Source organism: Stomoxys calcitrans, chromosome 4 (assembly GCF_963082655.1).
Source record: "Stomoxys calcitrans chromosome 4, idStoCalc2.1, whole genome shotgun sequence".
In the NCBI taxonomy this organism is placed as follows: Eukaryota; Metazoa; Arthropoda; class Insecta; order Diptera; family Muscidae; genus Stomoxys; species Stomoxys calcitrans.
In genome coordinates, this window is record NC_081555.1 from 106,194,064 (window position 1) to 106,213,945 (window position 19,882).

Below are 19,882 nucleotides of genomic sequence, written 5' to 3' on the forward strand. Positions count from 1 at the left end.
CTTAGGGGAGTGGTATTGAAAACAATTAAGGATTTTGTAAGTTGCACGGAATTCCTAACTTAAAATTTTCTTTTTAGAGATTACTTTATAGTTGTTTGAGCGCACAACAAGCCAATTACTGGCTTAGGTGTATGTTCATGGTGGCATGGGGCGGATTAATATCTGCACCCTATTTTCAATCTAACTTAACCTATATCTAAACTTAGACAAATTTGAAAGAAATTAACGAACGTCAAATCAAACAACTGGCGCAAAATATTGAAAAGATTGGACTAAAGTTGTGGCTGCTACAGCCATAATGAGGCATATTGTATGAAATATATGTATATGGGAGCTACATTTAAAAATAAACCGATTTTGATGAAATGTGGTGGACAAGTTAAGATGTTACCACACCTCGTGCAAAATTTTGTAAAGATGGGACTTAAACTGTGGCTGCTACAGCTATTATAGCCCATATCGGAACAAAGATATATGTGGGAGCTAAACCACATATGAATTTTTGCGGGCAATTTGAAACGTCAAATCATACACCTCGCACAAAATTTTGTAAAGATCGGAAGAAAATTTTGGCTGCTACAGCTATATCGGATTAAAGATATAGATAGGAGCTATACCTAAAACTGAACCGATTTTGATGGAATTTGCCGACATGTTGATAAGTCGAAAAGAACTCCCCACGCGAAATTTTGTAAACATCGGATCAAACCTGTGGCTGCTACAGCCACAATAGCTAGCATCGGATACATATGGGACTTATATCTAAATCTGGGCCGATTATTACAAAATCATGCCCATTAACATTCCACTAAGGAACAGGGCCAAACTTCTCACATATCAATGAGTGCAGTCCGATTCAAGTTTTAAGCTCAATGATAAGGGGCCTCCTTTTTATAGCCGAGTCCGAACGGCGTGCCGCAGTGCGACACCTCTTTAGAGAGAAGTTTTACATGGCATAGTACCTCCCAAATGTTGCCAGCATTAGGAGGGGAAACCACCGCTGAATTTTCTCTGATGGTCACGCCAGGATACGAACCCAGGCTTTCAGCGTCATAGGCGGACATGCTAACTTCTGCGCTACGGTGGCCTCCAAAACACAAAGTCATAATACTCCGTACCACAGTTGTGGTGTAGGGTATAAAAATGTCATTGTACCCAAAAGACGGTCATATCGCTCAAAAGTGTGCAAAAGCAACTAACATTGGCATTGTTGGGCCGATATACACTTGCCGTTATGGGCGCTACGCCGCTAACGTCGTCATACAGCTTACACAGTTTTGGTTCATACGACCCCGTTACTCTCTATCAATGCAAACTGGTCCACACATTTTACGAAGAATCTTTCTCTCAAACACTCCAAGCACTGCCTCGTCTGCTTTCACAAGTAACCATGCCTCGGAACCATATAACAGTTGTAGCTGTATGTTGTGTTCTATCTTTTGTTTGCTTGATTCTGTTGAGAATCCAAATCCAGAAACTCTGCGATGCGTCGAGAGGGATCTGGGTCTTGGTCGAGTGGGTCTGGCTCGGCAATTAAACACGTGACGTGTGGTCCCTGGTTAAAATGGAACATATATCCTGCACGTAGGCATCAATCCTTGCTCTGTAGGAGTTTAGGCGGCTGCATCTGCCCGTAATTGAGACAGAACAGCTCTAGTTTGCCGTGGAAGGTCAATTTCTTCAGCTGCAATGGGAGATGGTCGTTCTCCAAGGACCACATTCACCCGGTAGCTATACACCGCATTTGCTACCATGTCTGCATAAATGTTGTTAAAACCTGCTTGATCTTGAGTTTCTCTCTTGTAGCGCTGAACCTCACGCTCTAGATCTACCTTAAGCTTTCTGGGCGGTGGATACCTATCCACAAGATGATGATTTGGATGGCATCCGCGATAACAGCCCAGAAGGTACTGCTTAGACACCATATAGTTATGTCTTGGCACTGGAAGGATCTTTGTTTCCTGATGGAGGTGGCCCACATGAGAACTCGTTGCAGATCGAAGCGGGGCACTCTTACAGATCTGAGTATTTTTCTACTGCGTGTCAAAGAGTTGAAGAGACCAGACTGGCGCTGCATTACCACAGATTGCTTTGTACGTGTTCATCAAGGTTTCTTTGTCAGCACCCCAAGTGCTGCCGGCAAATGACTTGAGGACCATATTTCTTATCCTTATCGCAAATTGCTGTGGCTTGTGGGGAGAATGTGTAAGAGCTGTCAAATGTGACGCCAAGTATTTTGGGACACTTGATGATCGCAAACATTTCTCCATCGAACATCACAATCAGCTCGGTATTTAACTTGCGCGTATTTGAAGTGAGCAATGTAAAGATTTGGTGGCGATATCTTCAGATTTCTTGCAGCGAAAAAAGAGGCAAGACGTTCAATCTATCGCAGATGTCATCAATGGGTGGGGGGCCTGATGCCATGATCGTACAATCGTCCGCATATGCTACGATCTCTTTGCCGCTTGGAGGGGGTGGAAAGGAAGATATGTAGAGGTTAAACAGTGACGGAGATATCACCCCGCCTTGGGGAACGCCCTGTTTCATTCTTCGGTGCTTCGACTTTTTATCCTTAAACTCCACAAATGACTGGCGACCACAGAGATAATTCGCAACCCATCGTTTCAGCCCTGGTTGGAGGGACGTTTTGGCGATGTCCTCAAATAGTTTGGCATAGCTGAACGTGTCAATTGCTTTCGATAGGTCCAGTGCCACGAGGATCGTCCCATCACATTGCATGGGCTGATTGAAACTACGGCAAATGTTTACGGTCATGGGCAGTTGTGGTGCTATGCAGTCTTCGAAATCCGACCTTATGCTAGGCGAGTGGAAATTCTCCTACGAGGCTCAGGAGGAGTAGTTCCTCAAATGTCTTGGCTACGGGTGAGATAAGGGATATCGGCCTGTCCGACTCCCCCTTATTGGTGTCCCTTCCAGGCTTCAGTAGCGGGATCACTCTGTGAATTTTCCAGACATCGGGTACTAAAAGAGTGTTCAAAGACAGGTTATGGACAGTTGTAAGGTACCCAACTCCAGGTAGATCCAGGTTTTTTCAGCATCAGGTGTAGAGATTATATAGGGGCCCAACGCCTTGGATGAATTGGCGCCACAAAGTTACGAATCTTCGTCCAAAGTAAATTGTAATGGCTGTCCATCGGCTCGGAAACCGGGGGTGTCAGTTTACTGAGGCGATTGGTGTACTCTCTGCAGCCGGCCTTCATCTGATTGACAAACGTCCGGCGCTAAGAGGTTTTGAAGTCAGGTGGTCGGTCGATGGTGATAATTATGATCCCAAAGTAATGACAGCTGGCAAGGATACGTCATTCAGGAGATCAGGGGATGCAAGCTGTGGTATCTCCTTGAAATCCTAGTGAAGAAACCCTCATTCAACGTGTGAAACGTGGAGCCTCAACGTGCTCTGCCAAAGCTATGTCCCGCTGGTCGGTACCTAGGGGAGAATGCCATGAAACGTGATGCGCATTACTGGCTTCAAGGACCCGACAATTATGACCAAACAGTAGCTCGCTCATATCGGGTTTGTAAGCTTGGCCAATAACTTGGTCACAACTACCAACCGGCGGTATGTGCACGTTGTATAGCGCTATCTCGGCAGTACCGGAGCTGACTGGCAGCCCCCTGCATTCCATATAGGGGTCACTAGCACCAGGCGCAGGCAAGATAGGTCTATACTGCACGGAATGGTGTATCACGAAGACCAATCTGATGTACAGGGTAAACATCAACACTAGTTACAGTTGAACACTCAAATAGTCTAAAGCCGTATTCTACCTTTAATCTTAACCAATAAACAGAATTCAACTAGCCTTTGCTACCCTAGGTAGTATTTGAAAAACGTCACAAGACCTTAACAAATAAAAAATAAAATTTACAACATATTTAACTTGTAAATCAAAAAAAAAGAACACATTCTAGACAATTCCCCCGTTTGCGCAACAAAAACCCATCATGTGGGAATGAAGAAAACCATCAACTATCATTTTCCCCCAAACGTCGTACCTCTTGTCTTACAATATTTGCATTCGTCATTGGCTTTCCATCATCTGACCATAACAATTTCACGCTTGACACAAAAGTTCATTTCAAACCAAACGCAAATTTTCGAAAACGAAATTAGAAAAACAGGGTGGGTTTGTCTCTGACATATTGGCCAGCTAGAGACACCGTCAAGCTAGACATTGTAATCACTGAAATAAAATCCCACTTTCGCAGTGCATATGCACCACATTAATGGTCAATGGTCCAACGCCTATTTGACACGTTTCGGTCATTCCATTCAACCTTCATGTGGTTTCGCCAACACCAGCCAACACCAAGTTCAGGGTATCGTTTCGTAGAAATTCACATCACATCCCGCCGGCTGGCAATGAATCTCTGGGGAAACACCTACCACTATGTAAGAGGACTTTAAGACCTATTCACTTAGTTTGTCATTGAAACTGGAAACTTTCTTTGAAACGCTACAACTAAAGCAAATAGGTTTTTATTTGTTTTTGTGGTTTTTCTCTAAAGGGTAAGAATTAAAAAAAAACCTAAAAATTACAAGTAACAGACGACTAAAAGACAGCCTACCTTACAGTTAGTAGGGGCCACACAGCCATTAAATTTGGAAAAAACTGTTTTTTTGCCATTATTTAGCCTTCATTTAGGCATTCACTTCGATGAAAAGTTCCAATCACTGGACTTTAAGGGCTCATATCTCTAACCATTCAAACTCTTGTTTGTTTTGCAGACACATACAGGCAGTTGACTGCCACACTCATTGAGTAGAACAATTTCCGTAAAGATCTGTAAAGATAATTTGACAGCAGTTATCAATGTCAGTGTCGCATTGTTGCAAGCAATACCAACAATTTGCAATGCCGCACACATTACTTTGTGGTTGCAAAATGACACAAAAATTTACACTCGAGGCAAAGAAATAGTAGAAACACAAAACCAAGAGGAAAACTATAAAGTCGCAAAAAGTTTAAAATTTTAAATTCTAAGAAAAAATACGAAAAATGTGTTTCTGGGGCAAATTTTAAAGAATTTTTCCAAAGGGAATTTTTTGAAAAATTTTTTGAATGGAAAATTTTTCAAAAATTTAGTTTCATTGGAAAATGTTTACAAAATTTTTGTAAAATTTTAATTTGTATAGAAAAGTTGACCAAATTTTACCAACTTTTATTTCTATAGAAAATTTTTCAACTGCAAATTTTCCCAGGAACATTCTTCCCCCCGCACGGGATAGCTGTGAGCACCATACAGGCTGGAATTTTGAGGTCCAATCTGTGCGGTGTTCATCGCTGTCACTAGAAGCATAGCTGTGTGCAACCGGGCGCTTTCACAGGTTGCGTATAGTGGAATGCTCCATACGGAGTAGCTGCAACGGCAGTCGCGAACAATCAGCGGTATCGAGCGGAGAGCCTCCGTGAGAAGCCGGGTGGCACCGACTCTTGCGAAAATACTGAGAGCCTGTAATGCTCGATACCACAAGGTGAGTTATAAGGACCTTTAAATAAACAATGGCCATCATGCTCCCGCAGCGATCGGTCTTATAGACCGGAATGAGCTTGCTCGCCTATAAGAGCATGATGAGGACCGCCACCTCCATAGGCAAATGTGGCTACAACCACAATAACAGGAAAATTCTTAAGGAACAGCAGCAAAATTTTTACATATCAGTGAGTTCTAACTCTAAAGTTTAGGCCCAATTATATGGAATTTCCTCCATAGTGGCGTTGGGGTAAGCATGTAAGCATGTTCTATGACGCCGAACTCATGGGTTAGTGCAGTCCGATTCAAGTTTAAGCTCAATGATAAGGGGCCTCCTTTTTATAGCCGAGTCCGAACGGCGTGCCGCAGTGCAACAAAGAGGTGTTGAGGTGGAGAGAAGTTTTACATGGCATAGTACCTCAGAAATGTTGTCAGCACTAGGAGGGTAAAACCACCACTGAAAATTTTTTTTGATGGTCTCGCCAGGATTCGAACCCAGGCGTTCAGCGTCATAGACGGACATGCTAACCTCTGCGCTACGGTGGCCTTCGTGGCTCTAAAACAGATATTAAATTTGCGTTCAGCTTTCGAATGCCTTTCATTCGAGCCACTCTTTGCCATAGTCGGCAAATATGTGCAGTCAAATGAGCCACCTAGATAATAAGCCGTAGAAAAATATCAGCATCGTGCTCGTCCTCATAGTGCCAATGGTTTTGAGGCTGTTTAGGGAGTGAGTCGTCCCCCAAACACTTGTCTCCAAAATTAGTTATAAAATTCATTTCCTGCTTTTAAATAATTTTTATCTGAACCAACCCCATTTTATGCCATAGACGATAAAAATGTCTGGTTTGAAGGGAATTTAGGCGGTGGATCCTGAAAAATATCAGAAACGTGATCCACTTTCAAATACCTTTTATTTGAGCCTAATATTGCGAACGTTAACAAATGTTAAGTGTGGAACTGCCTAGCCCTAGACCCTTGGACTCTAATGTCGATATCTTATTCGTGTTCTATTCCCAAATATATTTCATTTGACCCCCATTTTGGCATAGTCGCAAATAAGTCCGGACTGGAAGGCTTGTTAGTGGGGTGGGACGGTCATCCAGAAACTTGGCTATAAAACAAATATTAGATTCATGCTCTACTTTTAAATAACTTTTAGCAGAGCACAATATTGCCAAGGTCAACAAATACGTCCTATTTGGGGCGGGCCCCCAGACACTTGGTCTCAAAAGTTGATATTAGATTAATGCTCAACTCATTTGGGCCTCATATTGTCATGGTCGGTTAATATGTCCGTTTTGGGGTGGAGAGGCCTCCCAAAACTTTGGTCTCACACATGGATAATATATTCGTTTTCTACTCTCAAATACCTTTTATTTGAGTCTAATATTATCAAGATTGATTTATACATCCATTTGTCGGGCCTTGGGATGGGGCGGTACCCTTAGCCAACCCACCGAAAATTTGAGCACCAAATTTTTGTTTTTGGGTTACTATAGGTTAGGTTTAAATCGGCAGATCGGTCTATATGGGGGCTATATCAAGATATAATCACATGTAGCCCATTTTCGAACTTAACCTGCCTATGAAAAAAAGGTGTGTGCAAAGTTTCAGCCCAATATCTCTATTTTTAAAGACTGTTACGTGATTTCAACAGACAGACGGACGGACAGACGACCGATTGTCTCAGATTTTTAGGACGATCAAGAATATGTATACTTTGTAGGGTCGGAAATAGGCATTTCGATGTGTTGCGAACGGAATGACAAAATGAATAAACCCCCATCCCTCGATGGTGGGTATAAAAAATGAAATACTCTTTGTCGCTATGGTACCATTCTGCAAAATTTCAAGAAAAATCGGTTTAGTCGTTTTTGTGTTTGTAACTCTAATATATTTTTAGGGAGGGGACGCTTCGCCCTGAATGTGGATATCGAATTCGTGCCACTGTACCTATGTCCGCCTATGACGCTGAACGCATGCGTTCGAATCCTGGCAAGAACATCGAACAAAATTTAAATGGTGGTTATCCCTCACAATGCTGGCGACATTTGCGAGGTACTTACAATGCCATGCATGGTCATGTAAAAAATTCTTCCCAATGAGGTGTCGCACTGCGGCACATCTTTGGGACCCAGCTACAGAAATTTGAGTTTAAACTTATATCGGAAAACACTCATTGATGTATGAGAAGTTTGAACCTGCTCGGTTCCTGGACAAATTTTCACTCTACTCCCAAATGACTTTCTTCTGGGTCCTATATTACCGCACTGGTAAATATATTTAGGTTTAGGGGGTATTTCGGGGGAGGGGTGACCACCCAGACACTTTTGGTCCTTAAAGTAAATAAAAGATTCGTGCTCTACTTTCAAATACATTTTATATGAGCCCCATAATGGCATGATCGGTAAATAAGTTCTGGTTGAGGGTGGGATGGACCCCAGGGTCTTCGTCCCAATAATGAGTTTCAATTTCGTACTCTACTCCCAAATAGCTTTTATAACACAAATTGCCATAGTCGGTAAATATGTCCGATTAGGGAGGTTTTTTGGGGTTGGGCGGCTCCCCAAACCCATGGCTCTTCTATTGGATATCAAAATAGATTTTTTTCTCTCAAGCACCTTTCGTTTGAGCTCTATATTTTCGTGATTGGTCTTTATATCCATTTGGCGTGATTTGGGCGGCCCTCGAGGCACCCGACCCCAACAATAGAAACCATGTTTTGTTTTTGGTGACTATGAGAGTGCAAAAATACTTCGAACGAATAACATTACCAATCTCCGAGATCTGGTGTTTTTGAAAATTAGTGTATTGAGAAATGGTTTTTAGGGAAGGGATGGCACCTCTGACATATATCAAATTCGCGCTCTTCTCCCAAATCCATTTAATTTGATTCCCATACTGCCATGGTCAGTAAATATAAACCGATTGGAGGGCGTTTTGGGGCTGTGGCGGGCACTTTGATTCCCATACTGCCATGGTCGGTAAATATAAACCGATTGGAGGGTGTTTTGGGGCTGTGGCGGGCACTTTGCCCTTTACTCCCAAATAACGTCGGAAATGAATTTCAGTTTAGGGGTGCTTTAGGGCGTACCCCAAAATTGTATATCAAATTCGTAAATACCTTTCCTTCCATAGTTCCATATTGTCATAATGGGTCAATTAACCTATTTGACGTATTTTTAAGATTTTTCAACGCAAATTTCAATGTCATATTCGTAATCTAAACACAAATACCTCTCCTTTGAGTCCCATATAGCCATGGTTGGCAAATATGCCCATTTGGGGGTATTTGGGAGTGGGGCAACGTCCCATTGTTTGGACCTAATTTTTTATACCATATTTGGAGGCCCAAAGGTAAGCATGATTAGCGTGTCCGTTGCGCAGAGGTTAGCATGTCTGCCTATGACGCTGAACGCCTGGGTTAAAATCCTGGCGAGACCATCAGAAAAACTTTTCAGCGGTGGTTTTCCCCTCCAAATGCTGGCAACATTTGTGAGGTATTAAGCCATGTAAAAACTTCCCTCCAAAGAGGTGTCGCACTGTAACACGCCTTTCGGGCTCGGCTAAAAAAGGGAGGTCCCATGGCATTGAGCCTTAACTTAAATCGGACTGCACTCATTGGTATGTGATAAGTTTGTTTCTTAGTGGAATGATCATGGGCAAGATTTGCATTTGCAATTGGCAGAGGAGTTTGCGTTTGGGCGGCTTGTGGGCTACTTAGATTCAAATTTTATTACGATATTCGTTGTCTAGTCTCCAATACATTTCATTTGATACACATATTGTGCTTATCGTCCACTTTTGGTTTTGGGTGGCGTTTTTGGGGTATGGGGGAAGGGCCGCTCCCATCCGATATCCACAAATTATATAGCATATGTTTTCTTCCAGACAAGTCTACACAATCTGTGAAAATTTTAAGAAAATCGGTTCAACTGGTTTCGATTCTACGGAACAAACAAACAAACCGAGTTCCATATAGTCATGATGGGTCATATGCTCATTTGGGGCGTTTTTGGTGGTGGGGTGATCCCCTGTACTTCGATCTGATTTGGTTATCCAGATTAGTAAACTACTCTCGAATACCTTTCATGTGAGCCCCATATTGACCTGAACGTCCAATATGTCTGTTTGGGGGAGTTTTCGGAGTTGGGGGGGCCCGATGTGTACTTAGACTCAAATTTTAATACCATATTCCTATTCTTCTCTCCAATACCTTTCATTTGATACCCATATTGTCCCGATCGGTTCGCTTTTGATTTTGAATGAAGTTTTTGGCAAAAGGGGAAGGGTGCTCCCCTTTCCGAAATCAACAAATTATAAACCCTATTTCTCCTGCCTGACCATATTCCCAATCTACTCACAAATACCTTTCATTTGAGTCCCATATTGTCATGATCGTACAAAAAACCTATTTTAGGTTTTGGGGTTTTTAATATGAGATGCCTACTTTACTCCTGAATACCTTTCATTTGAGTCCCATATTGTCCCGATCGGTTCACTTTTATTTTTGGGTTGTACTTTTGAGGTAGGAGGAGGGTTCGTCCCTCTTCCGATATAAAAAAATTATGTAGCCTATGCTCCCTTCCTTAATTTTTATTTGTTAAGTATGTAATTATTGTCTTAAATGCATTTCTACAACCACCACCATAGAATGGAGGGTATACTAATCCAGTCATACCCTTGGCATACCCTTTAGCGGTTCGAAATATCGATTTGCGATCCCATAAAGTGCTTCTATATATTCTTGATCGTCTCGACATTTTGAATCGATCTAGCCATGTCCGTCCGTCTGTTCAACTATCGAAATCACGATAGCGTTCGAACGAATAGAAATATCCGCTTGGCATTTTGCAAGGATACTTCCTGTTGATGTAGGTCGTTGGGGATTGCAAGTGGGCCATATAGGTTCAGACTTCGATAAATGAACCTCCATATAAACCGATTTCCCGATTTGACACTTTAAGCCTCTGAAAGCAATTATTATCCGAATTGGCTGACATTTTGCACGCAGTGTTTTGTTAGAAGTTTCAACAACCGTAGCGAGTACGATCTAAAGCTGTCTATAATCTGATATAGCTCTCATATACACTGATCTACTGATTGGACATCTTGAACCCCAGGAAGATCGAATTGTTATCCGATTTGGCAGGAATGCTGCACAGAGTGTTCTATAACGACTTTTAATAACAGTGCCAAGTACGATTCAAATCGGTTAATAAGCTCCAATATAAATCGAACTCCCGATTTAACAACTTGAGCCTCTGGAAGTCGCACTTGTTGACCGATTCGATTTTGTACATAGTGATCCGTAAGCAGTTTCAACATCTGTTGTAAGTATGGTCAAAAGCGGTCTATAACCTGATATTACCCCCATATAAACCGATCTCCTGATTAGTCTTCTATAGACGAGAAGGTTAAATTTTTGGCTGAATTGGCAGAAAAAGCAAATTTTTTATAGAATCCATGATGCACATTTTTACATGTTTTGTGGATAATTTTGTCAATGTAATGTATGGCAAATTTCATTAAAACTTTGAGTAACATTTTTCCTCGAGTGTAAATAACAAACCCTAAACGAATATTTAAAACATATCTCACCAGTACAAACGGTCAGTAGAAATTAGAGAATGGCATAGAATAGACGGTTAGTAAAGAGAAGAATATTTGCCGATATTAACAAACCTTCGAACTACAAGTGTGTACAAAAGTACCATTGAAACAACAACAACAACAACAAAACACAATACATTAAGGCGCTAACAATAAAAGACAAAAACAAAAAAAAAAACAAAAACAGATAAAAATAGTGTGTGTCTATATTTAATTTCTACTGTGACAAAGCGGATTAAAAGCATAATAATCTCATAAAATGTCGGCTCCTAAAAATCTATCCAAATACTTGATGTTAGTGCGGCCAAATTACGACAATAGAAGGAGGGAAATTGAATCCAGCCGTAAGTACGGAGTAGATGGATGGAAGGATGGTTTATTTATATCCAATGAGCAGACGACAGCTGCAATTGGTTAATAACACACACCCTCGGGCAAAAAAAAAAAAACGAAAAATCATAACAGCATGGTGTCGCGTAATTACCGTTGAAACGAAAACATACGGTGACATAAAAGTACAAAAACAAAACTATAACCACCATATTTAATATGGCCCATGAAAGAAGAAAAAGAGCAAAAAAAACGCACAAAAGCAAAAACAAAAAAAAAACTCCCAATGTCAACTTAGATATGCGGAGAATGAAACTTTTATGCCATTAAAAGCGAAATAAATTACTTCTAGCGTGTACATTCACAAGTAGGCTAGCAGGCAGGCTGCTAGGATAGCTACGTGCCTGCAAATGTACACTTCATTATATCGCACAATGCGTACGTGTATGTGTGTGTGTTTGTTTTTACGTTTTTAGCTTTCGTATTTGTAATGATTGTGAAATTAAAAGCTTAAAACATTCTTAATTTTATGGGGTTTTTGCTATAACGCACATTGTCTGTGCATTCCATATTGCGAAGAGGCAGTTGAATTAATTTCCAATTTTGTGACGTCTAGAAAGAAGTGGAATTTAAAATGACCAAAGATAGCAACCAATGGCATAAAAGTTAAGTGTAATTTCATTCAGATATATAGCTCGAAGTATGGAATGATTGAGGAGACCGATAACCAAAGGGCAAATTTACAAAGGTAGGAATATATAGACAAACCCTGCAAACATTTAAACAATCTTCTGGATGATTTTTACACAATTGTCCTTCCGTATGAGTCGCGAAACACTCTTCTAGGATATCATTGGGCGTACGAAAGTTTCAGTAACTCTTCGCCACGATTATTACTTAACTCTTATGTTCAATGGGAGTCGGAATTGGAGCTCGTATTGAATTATGTTATTCGATGTTTTGTTTTATGTGGACGATTTCCACAACATCAAACAGGATTCAAAAATGACTTAAAGGGTGATGTTTTGGCTATTATCTTTTTGGCAAACCCGGGTTTAAACAGCTCACACATGTTTCGTGGTTTGTTTCACTGTCAAACATCATAAGTTTTGTCTATAACTTAACCATGAATCTTCTTACAAACGAACAACACTTGTTATACCCTTTTCACACGAAAAGGTACCTAAACTACCCTAACTCCAAGAGTACTTAAACTACCCTAATCCCAAGAAAAGGGTACTTACACTACCCTTTGCCCAAGGAAAGGGTACCAAAACTAACATTTCCTCAAGGAAACGACACTTAAACTACCCTTTCTCCAAAGAAAGTGTACTTAAACTACGCTTTCCCCAATGAAAGGGTAGATAAACCAACCTTTCCCACTTAAAGGGTACTTTAAGTACCCCAAGGAAAGTGCAGGTTTAGATTCATTCTTTGCAGAAAGATTTTCTAGCATTATTTTTTTTTAATAAAACGGTTCGGAGATGTTATTTCCTATTTTAATAGCTGTGTAAGCGAGCGTCATTCTGCAAGGTTTCTTCAATTTTACAGGTATACCAAACTCAAACATGTCTTTGACCTTGTGTGGCTGGCAAAAGCCGCTTTGAAGTCGACGAAAAGATGTTAGGTGTCGATTTGTTCTTCTCGAGTCTTTTATAAGATTTGGCAGTGTAAATATCGGGTCTACGGTGCATTTACTTAGACTTAAGGCCACATTGATAGGGCTCAGTTATTTTGTTGTCAATAGATTTTAATTTTTTACAGTACGCTCGATAGTATCGTGTCTGCGATGGGGAGGAGACTTATTGCTCCTTCCCTTGGGACACGCTATCTTGTCGTTTTTCTAGTGTAGTGTAAAAAAATTCAGCTCGCAACCCATCTGCTCCTGCTGCCTTGTTATTTTTCAACCGGGCTACTGTTACATGGACATCGTTCTGACTGGGTGGTACACTTTCGATGCCATCATCAGGGACTGGTTCTATAGTATCCCCATCGCCGCCATTATCGGATATTAGCCGCTGGGAAAAGTATTTTTTCCATACCCTTAACAGCTGTGTTGGCAGCTCAGGAGTTAGTTTTAGAGAGCAGCTCACTATGATCTTTAACTTTAAAGATCTTGGTATTCCCGTAGTCGATGTTTGTCGTCAGTGATGGTGTTTTGGGCTGCTTTTCGACAGTTCTGTAGGTTTCTTAATTGGTTGCAGTTCACTCCAACTATAAACTTTAAGCGCCTTATTAATATCTGTTAGTCCATTTTCTAGTACTGCCTGCTGAAAATTTGAAAATTTTTTGTATGTTTCCACAAGTAGAGAATTTACTCACGAAATTATTTGTCCATCCCCTATGAATTTAAGCTCGATTGAAACCTTTTTCGTCGAGGCGGTATTTACCTAATCATTCTTTTTGTAACACCTCAATATATTGACCTGCGACCGTACAAAGTATATATACTCTTGATCGTCTTGACATTCGAAGGCGATCTATACATGTCCGTCTTTCCGTCCATCTGTCAAAATCACGATAGCGGTCGAACTAATAAAGATATCCGCTTGAAATTTTTTATTGTGTAGGTCATGGGGATTGCAAATGGGCTATATTGGCTTCCATAAAAACCAGTATCCCGATTTAAGATCTTGAGCCCTTGTAAGTTGCAATTGCCTTCCGAAATGGCTGAAATTTTGCACAAAGTGCTTTGTAACGATTTGTAACCATATTGCCAAGGACGATTCAAGTCAGTCTTTAGAGTGATATTACTTCACATTATTTGGCCATTACAGAAAATGCATACCACTAGTTGAACGTATAACTGATGTCCAAGCGATCTTCTGCGTTTCTTCTCCAATATCTGACACCCAGCTTCGAGATGTCGCTCTCCTCTTGGTCTCAGGAGTGCGACCAAGAGGAGAGCGTTTTCTTTTATGGCCGCCTTGAAAAGACTTCTTTGCTGGAACTTTTTTTTCCATTCGGACCTAGACAACGCAATGGTTGTACAATATTTTGATGCGTTTAACTATGCTATCGTCGTCAAACAGCTCGTCGTTCATATGACGCCTATATTCTTCATTAACGCAGGCTGGTCTATAAATTTACGAAGAATTTTTCTCTCAAACACTCCAAGCTCCGCCTCATCTGCTTTCGCAAGTTCCATGCATCGGAGTCATACAACAGCACGAGTAGTATCAGTGTCTTGAATTTCGAGTGTAATTTTCGTCTGTTGAGAGTTGACTTTGCTCCTCAACTGCTAGCTTAATCCAAAGTAGCATGTGTAAGCCAACATTATCCTACGTTTTGTCTCGGTTACTGCGGTGCCGAGATAGACAAAGTTGCTGACTATTTCAAAGTTGCAGTTTCCAACATACTCCATTTTCCTTTTGTGCTCATGTTTACAGGGCTTTTGATATCATCCACCTTTAACATAGTACGCTCGATCGTATCTTGTATGCGATGGGGAGGAAACTTATTCCTCTGTAGTTGACACATACCGTCTTCACCCCTTTCTTGTGTACGGGACGTAGTGTGCTGAGGTTTCAATCATAGGGTAAACGTTCTTCTAGCCAGATTGCGCAGACGAGCTGATGCATACGCCTTATCAGTGTGTCGCCTCCGATCTTAAACAGTTCAGCCGGAAACTCATCGGCTCCTGCTGCCTATTGTTTTTCAGTTACTGCAACGTGGATTCTATATGATCATCAGGGATTGGTTCTGCGGTATACTAGCAGTTGGTATCAGTTACTAGATTTCCTTCTTTGTCTCTGCAGGAGGATGCTCCTGTACTAAAGCCATTGATTTGATGTTTAATTCTTTAATAGAATTTTGGGACTTCATTCTGGCTCCTGAACATCTCGATTTGCTCACGTCTTTCCATTTCCTTCTTATTCTTGCGGAGGAGACGTTTTTCCCTTTTCTCCCCTTCACCCTGCGCGTTGCAACTGACTGTAAAGTTGCCTTGTATGCATTATTCTTGGTTTCAGTAGCATCGGTTCCGTGGGGGAGGCTTTCGGTACCCAAGTACAGATGTTGCGGCTCTTTCCTCGGATTAGGCAATGGTTTGCTTTCGGAAGCAATTGGACCAGCCAAGTGGTGTATGCCGTTGTCACCTGTTGTGGTTGCAGCTTTCCGATGGCTTCTGTGCAGTGTCGATCGCATGTTCTCGCCGCACTTAGATGAATGCGAACCTTTGCTGCAACAAGGTGTTGATCTGAATCGAAGTTCGCCACCCCCGTTCGCCTCCTACATCTACTACGCTACACAATGGGGTATTTGGCATCCAAAATGGCGATAAATTCAGGGAAGCGTCCCATCTTGATGAAAAAAATTGATTCAGACTTAGATATAGATCCCATATATATCTTCTATCCCATGTGTGCTTTTATGGCTGTAGTTGCTACAATTTTAGTCCGGGCATTATCACATTTCGTAAGAGATGTACTATGGTTGCCCAAAAAGTAATTGCGGATTTTTCATATAGTCGGCGTTGACAAATTTTTTCACAGCTTGTGACTCTGTAATTGCATTCTTTCTTCTGTCAGTTATCAGCTGTTACTTTTAGCTTGCTTTAGAAAAAAGTGTTAAAAAAAGAATATTTGATTAAAGTTCATTTTAAGTTTTATTAAAAATGCATTTACTTTCTTTAAAAAAATCCGCAATTACTTTTTGGGCAACCCAATATTTTATGTCCCAATACTTCATCCAATTTCATCGAAATCTTTATAAAGGGTGATTTTTTTGAGGTTAGGATTTTCATGCATTAGTATTTGACAGTTCACGTGGGATTTCAGACATGGTGTCAAAGAGAAAGATGCTCAGTATGCTTTGACATTTCATCATGAATAGACTTACTAACGAGCAACGCTTGCAAATCATTGAATTTTATTACCAAAATCAGTGTTCGGTTCGAAATGTGTTCAAATTTTGACAAATTTTGTTCAGCGATGAGGCTCATTTCTGGTTGAATGGCTACGTAAATAAGCAAAATTGCCGCATTTGGAGTGAAGAGCAACCAGAAGCCGTTCAAGAACTGCCCATGCATCCCGAAAAATGCACTGTTTGGTGTGGTTTGTACGCTGGTGGAATCATTGGACCGTATTTTTTCAAAGATGCTGTTGGACGCAACGTTATGGTGAATGAACACATTTCGAACCGAACACTGATTTTGGCAATAAAATTCAATGATTTGCAAGCGTTGCTCGTTAGTAAGTCTATTCATGATGAAATGTCAAAGCATACTGAGCATCTTTCTCTTTGACACCATGTCTGAAATCCCACGTGATCTGTCAAATATTAACGCATGAAAATCCTAACCTCAAAAAAATCACCCTTTATATATAAAGAAGTTTTGTGACTGACAAACAGCTAAAGCTAGAATCATTTATAACCTGATATAGCCCCATGATGAAAAGATCTCCCAACATGACATTTTGAACAACCGGAAGCTGCAATTGTCATCCGTTTTGACTGAAATTTGTTTTGTTACAAGATCCAACAACCGTGCAGAGTACGATTCAAATCGTTCCATAACCTGATATAGCTCCCATGTAAATCGATCTCATGATTTGAGATCTTGAGCCCCTGGAAGCCGCAATTTATATTCGGTTTGGCTGAAATTAGTAACCGTGCTAAGTACGATCTAAATGAGTTTATAATCTGTGACAGCTCCCATATAAATCGATCTGCTTATTAGTCCTCTTCGGCCAAGAAGGTTTAACTTTTGGCTGAAAGGGCAGACATTTTGTGCGTAAAGTACACATGGAAATGCAAATTTGCCCATGAACATTCCATTAAGGAAATGGGGCAAACTTCTCACAAATCAATGAGTGGCATCGTTCTATCGTTCCCAAGATTTGGCCAGACTGAACTTAGCACATTTTTAACTGTTTTAACTCAACCACTTAAGTTATTCTATCATTTGACACACAGTTCCTTTATAAGCTCATCAAAACAATTCAAACGATTAACGTATGTCTTTGCCGCCAATGCCAACAATCGTGGATAAATAAATATAAAGAACAACAGTACATATAGAGATTAAGACGCAAGGTCACCAATATTAAAATGCTAATTTGCTTTGTACGTTTCACCGCCATTAGCTGCTCGGCGACATTGTAACCAAAACACATGTCGAGTTTGTGCGAAACGCAATCACATTAAGGCACTACAAATACTGTGTCATTTGACTGTCAAGAAATATGAACAATGACAAAAGAGCGGTGTTTCCTGTGCTCTAGCTTTACAGTCAAACATCAATTTGAAGGACATCAGTAGGGAATGGAAAAAGTGGATACTAATAAATGTTGGTTAAAATGTGGATTATGAGTTTCCGGTATATAACTATCGTCTTTTTGAAAATCGTAAACTTTCATCATGACATTGGACAGGTTACAAAAAACTCTTTCTTAATGTTAAAGAAATAGGCTTAACGTAAGAAACTAAACTTAAAGATGTATAACTCTTCAGGTTTTTTAGGGAAAAATTTTCTTTGGCTAAAGATCTTTATCCTTGATATTAAGATGAGGATCCAGATCCAGCCTCCTGTAGACACGCCGGAAATATTCCATGGATTGAAGCTTCCATTTATGTCACCCGGACCTGATGGAATATTTCCGGCGTTATTACAAAAGGAGGCCGACTATCTGGCGCCTCATCTGGCCACTATTTTAACAGCGTACCAAGACTTGCATATACTCGAAAGCCTGGCAGGAGGCATGGGTGGTGTTTATACCCAAGCCCGGCAAGGCAAGTTATGCGACACCAAAGGCCCACAGACCTATGATCCTTACGTCCTTTTTACTCAAAACCATGGAACGCATTGTGGATACCATGATAAAGAGTAGGACATCCAACGAACTACTCAAATGCTGTTTGCTGTTTGCCTATGTCAAGGGAATGTCAGTAGAGACTGGCCTGCCCGAGACTGGCCAGTGGAGACTGGCTTGCAGAAGGGCCGAAAGGATCTTGCATATGGCATATGACTGGGATAGACCCAGAGGTCTCAATGTTAACCCAGAGAAGACTGAAATATGCCTGTTCACGAGGAAGACGAAGGTGGGGCAATTTGACACACCACGTTTCCTCAATAAAACGATTTTGATATTTAATAAGGTCAAATACTTAATAGTGGAAGTGTCGCAATCAGGAGCCTACTGAGAAGGCTCCTATTACGGATGCTGACTGAGGAGAGATTTGAACCCGTATGCTATGCAGACGATGTTACAATACTTCTTAGGGTTAAGGATCCGAACCAGTTATACAGAAGGCCCGAAAGGGTCTTGCATATGGCATATGCCAAGCCCGGCAAGGCAAGTTATGCGACACCAAAGGCCTACAGACCTATGATCCTTACGTCCTTTCTACTCAAAACCATGGAACGCATTGTGGATACCATGATAAAGAGTAGGACATCCAGCGAACAACTCAAATGCTGTTTGCCTATTTCAAGGGAAGGTCGGTGGAGACTGCCCTGCACGAGGTTGAGCATAAAATAGAAGAATGCTTCGATGCCAAGATGTCCACATTGGGGGTCTGCATTGACATTGAAGAGTGTTTAATAATGAGCTGTCGATCCGCTCAATGTGATCCTTACACCAATACCGGGTGGACCCGGTCCTTAGAGACTAGATAAACCATATGCTAAGGAACAGGTGGATAATTTGCGGATCCCATGACATGTATATAAGGGAGAAAGTGGCACAAGGCACGCCACAGGGGGGCATTTTATCGCCTCTCCTTTGGGTGACCACCATAAATAACCCATTACGGATGGTGACTGAGGAGGGATTTGAACCCGTCTGTTAAGCGGACGATGTTATAATACTTTGTTGAGGGTAAGGATCCGAACCAGTTATGCAGAAGGGCCGAAAGGGTCTTGCATATGGCATATGACTGGGCTAGACCAAGGGGGTCAATGTTAACCCAGAAAAGACTGATATATGCCTGTTCACGAGAAAGACGAAGGTGGGTCAATTTTACGCAACGCGATTCGTCAATAAAACGATTTCGATATTTAACAAGGTCAAATACTTAATAGTGGAAGTGTCGCAATCTGGAGCGTACTGAGAAGGCTCCTATTACGTATGCTGGCTGAGGAGGGATTTGAAACCGTATGCTATGCAGACGATGTTACAATACCTCTTAGGGTTAAGGATCCGAACCAGCTATGAAGAAGGACCGAAAGGGTCTTGCATATGGCATATGACTGGGCTAGACCCGGGGTGTCAATGTTAACCCAGAGAAGATAGAAATATGCCCGTTCACGAGGAAGACGAATGTGGGTCAATGTTACGCACCACGTTTCCTTAATAGAACGATTTCGATATTCGACAAGGTCCAATACTCAATAGAGATCTTGGATAGGAAACTTAAATGGAACTATCACATTCAGGAGCGTACTAAGAAGGCTCCCAAATGTTGGACACTATGTAGACGAGCAGTAATCTCTAAA

The 19,882-nt window shown here is 41.2% G+C and overlaps 1 protein-coding gene across 1 annotated transcript in view; it reads left to right on the plus strand.

The window, feature by feature from the left end:
- The window catches only part of LOC106086336 (zinc finger CCCH domain-containing protein 13), a 336,942-nt gene that overhangs the window by 39,257 nt on the left and 277,803 nt on the right, over positions 1 to 19,882 (plus strand). The window lies entirely within an intron of this gene.